The sequence below is a fragment of the Bactrocera latifrons genome, unplaced genomic scaffold (assembly GCF_001853355.1).
Source record: "Bactrocera latifrons isolate USDA-ARS-PBARC rearing strain unplaced genomic scaffold, ASM185335v1 scaffold_155, whole genome shotgun sequence".
Taxonomy (NCBI): Eukaryota; Metazoa; Arthropoda; class Insecta; order Diptera; family Tephritidae; genus Bactrocera; species Bactrocera latifrons.
In genome coordinates this window covers 755,909-763,307 of record NW_017535019.1, presented here as the reverse complement: position 1 = coordinate 763,307, position 7,399 = coordinate 755,909, and positions in this window count along the sequence as shown.

Here is a 7,399-nt window from a genome sequence, read left to right as displayed (position 1 = left end):
CGGTGACACCCGAACTTAGCCCTTCCTTACTTGTTTTTATAAGACCTAGAATATACATACAAACATATATCGAAGGCGCTGCAGCTTGCTTGCCATTCCATGCTAGATAATATATTTTACCATGTGTAAATCAAACAACAAATATACTAATAATATTTTTTGTTTAGTTTGAAGAAAATAAACAATAAAAAATGAAAATAAACCCATTGAGCTCCCTTTTCATGCTTTACTACCCTTTAGCCTCTCCTAATTTCTCACTGATAAGGTGGCAGGTGTGCGAGTAACACTCAGCGATAAGATAACAGGTGTGAAAAACGCTTTCCGTAAATAAAATTCTAAGAGTATATATCTATATAACCACTTTTATTTTTAGGTGAGTTAACCCCTTAATTACTGGTATACGTTGGATGTTATTGATATTTGTAATGGAAGATTTTGTTGATATCTCTGTCCTTGACTAAATACGAAAATACTTTTTTGCCTACCYAATATATCGAATGCATATATATTTGCAAATGTACTCCAAATATTTAAAGTTGAGATGTGAGAGTTTTTGTACGGATGTCTCCGAGTRTTCGAATCTGTTCATAAAACAAGCGATTAATGTTCGTTCATTTTCCGAATTAATCTATTGTCAAAATAAATTTGTTTGGATTTTGTGAAAATCATAAGAGGAAAATTCTCTTTCACCGTCAGTAACCTGTTTTTGGAGATACTCATGGAAATCGGCACAAATCGGATCARGTGAATACGAAATTTTTGCAAATGAATCAACGATAATTAGAGCACAATGTATACTGTAAATGTGGAGTCTTCTTTATTGGCGTACGGTTAAAGCCAAAGAGATATAGAATGAAGCCATATGTTGAAGTTCACATAACTGAAAAAAGTTTTCTGAGAACCATGCACTTGTGAGTGGTCAGAAATGATTCTATACATATGACCCAAGCAGTTTACGACTTCCTGTTTTAGACCAAGTCTTTTCTCCTCTTCAAAAAATTTTTTTCTGACTTMCAGGTAGATTTAACGTTTTATCTATAGGAGTATATGGCTATCAAAACTATGTCCAGAACAAATTCAAAAGTCTGCTAAATAGCTAATCAATCAGTTATAATACCTACATRAGCACTAGCAAGGAAGTCCATATGTTGAGCAGGAAGCCGACAGCTCCCAAGTTAATACTTCCAAATTTACCTTTCATACAAATAGAAAACACTTATTATTCAAAAACACCCCACTTGAGGTCTTTAAATTAAAGCTTCTTATATCAAGCAGAACATATTATCAATGCATACTATGGTTGTAAATATATATATATATACAATCCATATACATTTATGTACGTAAACATTAAGTAAGCAACCGCAGACATTCACATTCTTATTGACTTTGACACTGTCACCAAGTTCAAGGTGCCAAAGGGTTGTAAGCGATTAAAATTAAGCCTTTTGYTGTATTCTTATGTATGTTTATATATTAGCCCGCATTGAGGGTAAGCACTTTAAATTGTATATACACATATCATATGTACGTAAATGTATTGCATTGTATATTGAAAAATATATTTAAGAGCATACTCCAGCAACTAATATGTCTCAAGAGTGAAAAGCTGTTAAAAATACGGGTAATGAGATRCCGATTGCAAGGGTTGCTGTTTAAAGTACTGGATCTCTGTGGGTTTGCTGGGCTAAAAGTGGGCTGGCCTAACATGTGGCGAATATTTCGAACTAAAATGTAAAGTTTTGCTATCAAAGAGGTTTAGTTATAGTTGCAAAATTGAGAAAAATCGACGAGTAATCTTTCGCTAAAGAAAAGGTCTTTATGCCATCAAATATCGAATTTAAGAACGTTCTCTTAAAAAAGCACTGAATAAGTCTTCTTTATGCTATACTACATCAAAAACAGTGTACTTAGTCAATGATTTTCCTAAGATAAAGTAGAAGACAGTTTTTCATTAATTGATCAAGGCAGAAGCCTTTGAAAGCGGTAAGAAGTGAAAGAGATTTTTAGAAGGTTAAAACCATTGGAAACGAAAGATTAAGTAAAGAAAATGACAAATAATAATCAGTTATGGACGATCTGATAACGGRAAGAAGAAGGGGAGTTGTCTGGTTGAATTTTAAGAGTTGAAGACGATTTATCCTAATTTCCTGCGAAACTGCAAGCTGTGTAGATAAATGTTATAGGGAAAAGTTGTACTTAATGAAAACTTCTACATATAACTTTTGTATCAAGAACTTTCTCAAATAAGATGAAAATTTTATTAATAGTTCAAATATTTCTATTTCGACGTTAAACCGARGCAAACAGCTAGGTAATGTTAGGTTAGTCTAGTACGCCAATGAGCCACGCATAGACCAGTTTTGGTCCTTCGTTATATGGAGTTCAGTTACTAGATCCATGAATATTTTTTTCTTTAGGATACCTGTATTTGCGCGAATTTCAACAGAATCTGTGGTCTCACTATCGATACCTTTTCAGTGTATCATCCTAAGAGTTTACAGGTTTACAGCGTAGTCTTGGTAATGYAAGATAAGTGCACAAGAGATGCTCCATTGCTTTTCTAATGCTTTGGTCTAGACATTTCCTGCATTTTTCTTCTTCCAATTCTGCGTGCGTATGTCGCTAACAAAAAAAAAAAAAAAAAACTTTCAGTTAAAAATTTCATTTAAAAAAGTCAGATGAAATCTCTATTTTTGGATAAAAAATGCCAATACTATATGCAATGACCTACATTTGTACAAACCAAGAATCGAATTCTGACCATTTTTTTGCCCTTATCTTATTCTATCTTCTATCATAGAGTTTTTTAGTCACCATCCACGAATATTTACAGAATCACAACAGCGCTGTAAGATCTCTGTTTTAGTAGTGCCATCGGCGATCGCGTCTGGCTTGAAAAGAAAAATTCTTTTTTCAAAAATTGTAATCGGTATGTTTAAAATTCATATAAATATACCCTTGAAATTTTAAATTTTTACTCCGGTGTTTTTTTTCCAAGTACGAATATATTATAACCCTACCACGTAAATGGCCGTATGATCAGCAAGCGTAAGCAGCCACGATTCCAACATAACAAAATTGGTAAAACATCTATAAAAGTAAATATATTTCTTACATTCTCCAAATCAGGCATTCATTCAAACAAACCGCTGAATGGGATTGAATGAGAGATATTAAAAACTTCAAGCATCAGCATGCAAGCATTAACATATGTAAGCATAGGTAYATATATACATGTGTGAGTATTGAGCAGAGAACGCTGATTTATGGCAACAAGCATACAAGCAYTACACACATAAACAAGCATGTAAGTAATTCAAAACAACTGCCACCTGCTGGCTCGATAATCGACAAGCGCGCGTTATGCACAAGGCAGCGCATGTGATTATATGTATGTATATGTATATATATATATGTAATTTATGTACTATACATATGCATATATTTAAGAATAAATATGTGATTGCTTAGCTAGCGCCAGCCAGCCGCGCAGCAGACAGCCGGGAGCCATTYAATCATCGTCCAACCACACCATTACACACATGCATGGCTGATTGCTTGTTTTCTTTTTAGCAAGTCTATTCATTTTTTTTTTGCCTCCTTTTACAATATAGATACCTCCTTTTACAATAAATTTTTATGGTATATGCGTGTGTGTGTGTGTGAGTAGAAAATTTCGTTTACAAAATTTGAGCGCGCGCCCGAATAAYAAGGATGTAGTGTCAAGCTGAGGGCGTCTACTGGCTGCTAAGTACAGAGTACACACACACACACACACACGTATACAAACATGCAAGGACATGYATATGCCCCTATCGTTTAAATTCACAGCAATCCATAAGTACACATGTATTTTGCTGCTCAACAGCTACTTAAGTGTGGAAATCACTGCGTAAGTGCCCATTGACTGGGGAGTTGGTAGCTCAAACACCAAAAGAAAAAAAAAAGAAAGTAAAAAATAAAATAAAAACATAAATAATAATGAGCATAGAATAGAAGGGAATTGGTGGCAACGCACATGTGCTGGCGGCAGAGTCAAGTGTCTAAGCATATAAGTATTTATGGAAAGCATAAGAGAAAGTAAAAAATTAAAAATAAAAACCGAAAAAAATCAAAAAAATATGAGAAGTCTGGAAAAAAAAAATTAACAGCACTTTTGACAAATTTACACAACAACTTCATTACTCATAAATTTTTGAATTGTAACGCCYCCAACCGTTTGCTCGTTTGCTTAACAAACGGCGCGCTTGCATTGTTGTCGTTGTTGGCGTGTGAGGCTGAYAAAAGCGCGCTAAAATGCACAAGGGGAGTACGCCGTCCATGTACACAATGGATTTGACACTTTGCCATGCTGGCTTGCGACAACAACAAATGACGAAGTGCCCTTTTGTTCCGGCGCTCACACCCTCCACTCACACTTACGGCGCTGCGCTACCAATTTTTTATTGTATTTATGTATAAATKTATGTACGCTTGTATGAGGCCGTTGAAGTTTAAACAAGTGACGAAAATCGCTGACGCATGCAATTGTTAAGGACCCGAGGGCATACGCGTCGCAGCAGCTTATAAGCACGACGGCAAAGCGCTTCGACGAATCACAGTGTAGGACGAAAAGGTGTAACTGAGGGCGAATGGAAGCAGCAGGTGTAGTATTTTGCTAACATTTTTTGCGGTCTTAAATTTCATGTATTGTAAATATATGTGATAAAGCTATGTTTTTGTTGTTGTCRTTGCACTTATTGTTGTCGCAACGAACCTTGTTTGAGTTCACACCGAACAGAAAATGCGAAACCAAAAAAATATGCGCAAAATATAACTCATTCACCCTTCCACACACACACACTAAACATTGCCGAACTTGCAAGCGCCCAAATGTATGCAACTAAATTTTACATAGCAGTTTTTCTTCCGCAGTCTTGCTAGTCTCATGCGCTTTATAATTCGGCTTTAAAATGTGACCAATGAACAAACACAGCAGCAACAACAACTCAAAAATATAATAAAGTCGCCGGTTTGCGAGCTCATWCATACAAATGACTTGCCATATTTCCGCGAAGCAGCTGAAAATACCCGGCTCTCGTATAAGTACACAACAACCACATAAGAAATTAAAAATACAAGTAAAAAAGCATACAGCAATGCATAAATAACGGTGCTCGGCAGAACGAACATTTGAAAAAGTGAACASCACGCGGCTCAAGCGATTAATCAAAACAATATCGCCGCACGCCGCCTTGGAGGTGGTGTAAATGCGGAAGTGCCTTGGTGACACTGCTGCTGACGGAGCGAGAATTTACGCCGCCGGAGATCTTAGCGTTGCTCATGCCTCAATGTCTGCTTGTGAAACAACATAAAAGCGCAAACAATTAATGCATACATTCATAAGGAAGCGCTAGCGGACATATACATATGTACATAAGAACATGTATCACGAATGAGGAATTATGTTATTTATGTGTAGGTGTGTATTTTTTTATCATACACTCATGGCCACGCAAACCTTACCGCTTTACTTTCTTAAATTTTTTTCCGAACTTTTCCTTTCCTTCGGGTTTTGCTTTTTTTTTATGTTTTTAGTAAGCATAAGTAGATTAATTTATATTATCYAATTATAATTATAGTTTTTAATTGATTACATTTAATGAGTAAAACACAAATTAGCTTTACTGTGCTTATACAAAAACGGCCGATTTTATTGTTACACTGACTAAACTTCGTGTTTCAAGAACAAAAAAAAAAAAAATAAAATATTAATTTTAATTATAGTGTGAATGAAGTAAAATGAAAAAATTAAAAATTTAAAATTTTCTTACATTTCGAGCGAATTTTGTAAAGCTCACTAGCTTTGAATTGATTCACCTAAGGCTAAATGTGCTTTGTTTAAGTTTTAATATTTTAATTAACAACATGTAATTTACTTATTTCTAAATAAAAAATTTCTATACCGCMAAAAGTACCACTGTAAAGTGTAGTCAAATATGCACAATACTTGAAAATTTTGAGTGATAAGGTTTACGTGGCCACGAGTGTATAAGGTGTGGTAATAAGAAATACCTTATTTTTCCAATAGAGGTTTTCAGGAGTATGTGTTTCGCGTTGTATAAGCTATGTGGCGTTAGAAAGCAATATTTTGTATTAAATAACTTTTTATAACTTCTTAAATCGGTATGGAAGGAATACGCGTCAATTACTTGCAAATTTTGCTTTACTGATTTCTTTCCGCAAGACTAATTTTCTTTAATTTAAAAAAAATTGAAACATTATAGCAAGGCTGCTCGATTTATGGGTGCCACACAAATTAATGCCAAAAAGCCCCATAGATAAATTCTTACTTGAGAATCGCTGCTGAATCGCACTAAAATAAGTTCATAATAGTGCTGAAGTGAAAGGTTATTGGTGGTGAACAGTGAGTCAATTTAAGCATAATTTAAGCATAAATGGTTGTGTTTGTGTATTAACCGAAATTTTGATTCAGCCACTTGATTTCATATTTTTAATAAAACYTGAAAAACAAAAATAAATTAAATGATTAAACGTTGAGTTACCAAGTAGCAGTTCTTTCACTGGCATTGGCTTAATGAGTTTACACTAGACTCTTTTGTAGCCTAGCTATCTCTTTTTTGAAAATCTCGTGCCACAAAAACATTTTRCACTCAATGAAATCAATTCAATTAATGTCATTTAAGCCTTTGGTTCTTGTTGAGTGAAATTTAGCTCTACTTTATTGCGCTCTCAAAAGTGGGTGGTATTTTTCGCGCCATTTATTGCTGTTATTGAATACAGCGTAGAAGAGGCTCTTTCTAAAGCAGGTACAGTTGGAATATATGCTAAACGAAATTGGAAAAAAGCCTTGCCTACTTTAAAGTGATTTTCAGATTTTTATGTTTGTTTTAAGAAAAAATCCTAAGCATAAGTGAAAGTAATGCAGCGACTCTTGTGGCAAKGTTCTAATAATAAGCGACAAATCTTTGGAAAAGGACCGAAGTTCGTTTATATTCCCTATATTTTCATTTGTAGAATGTGATGTAGAATCTACTTTTAACCGAACGAGCTCAATTCATAATATACATTGTGACAAAAAAGTTTCTAGAAATTTTAAATAGAACGAAAAATATTTAATAAATCATCAATATTTATTTTGTCGACCTTAAAGTAATCTGCACCAGATTTAATACACTTATGCTTTCCAGTTCTCGAAACATTTCTCATAGGCACTTTTTGTGATGGCCTTCAGCTCTTTCAGCGAAAATTGTTTTATCTCTTCGATTGACTGGAAATGGACTCCAAAGAGTGGAAATTTAAGATTGAAGAATAAAGACAAAATCACTCAGAAAAAGATCTGACATATATGGTGGTTGAGCGATGTTATTATTAATTTAGACTCTAAATCCAGTCA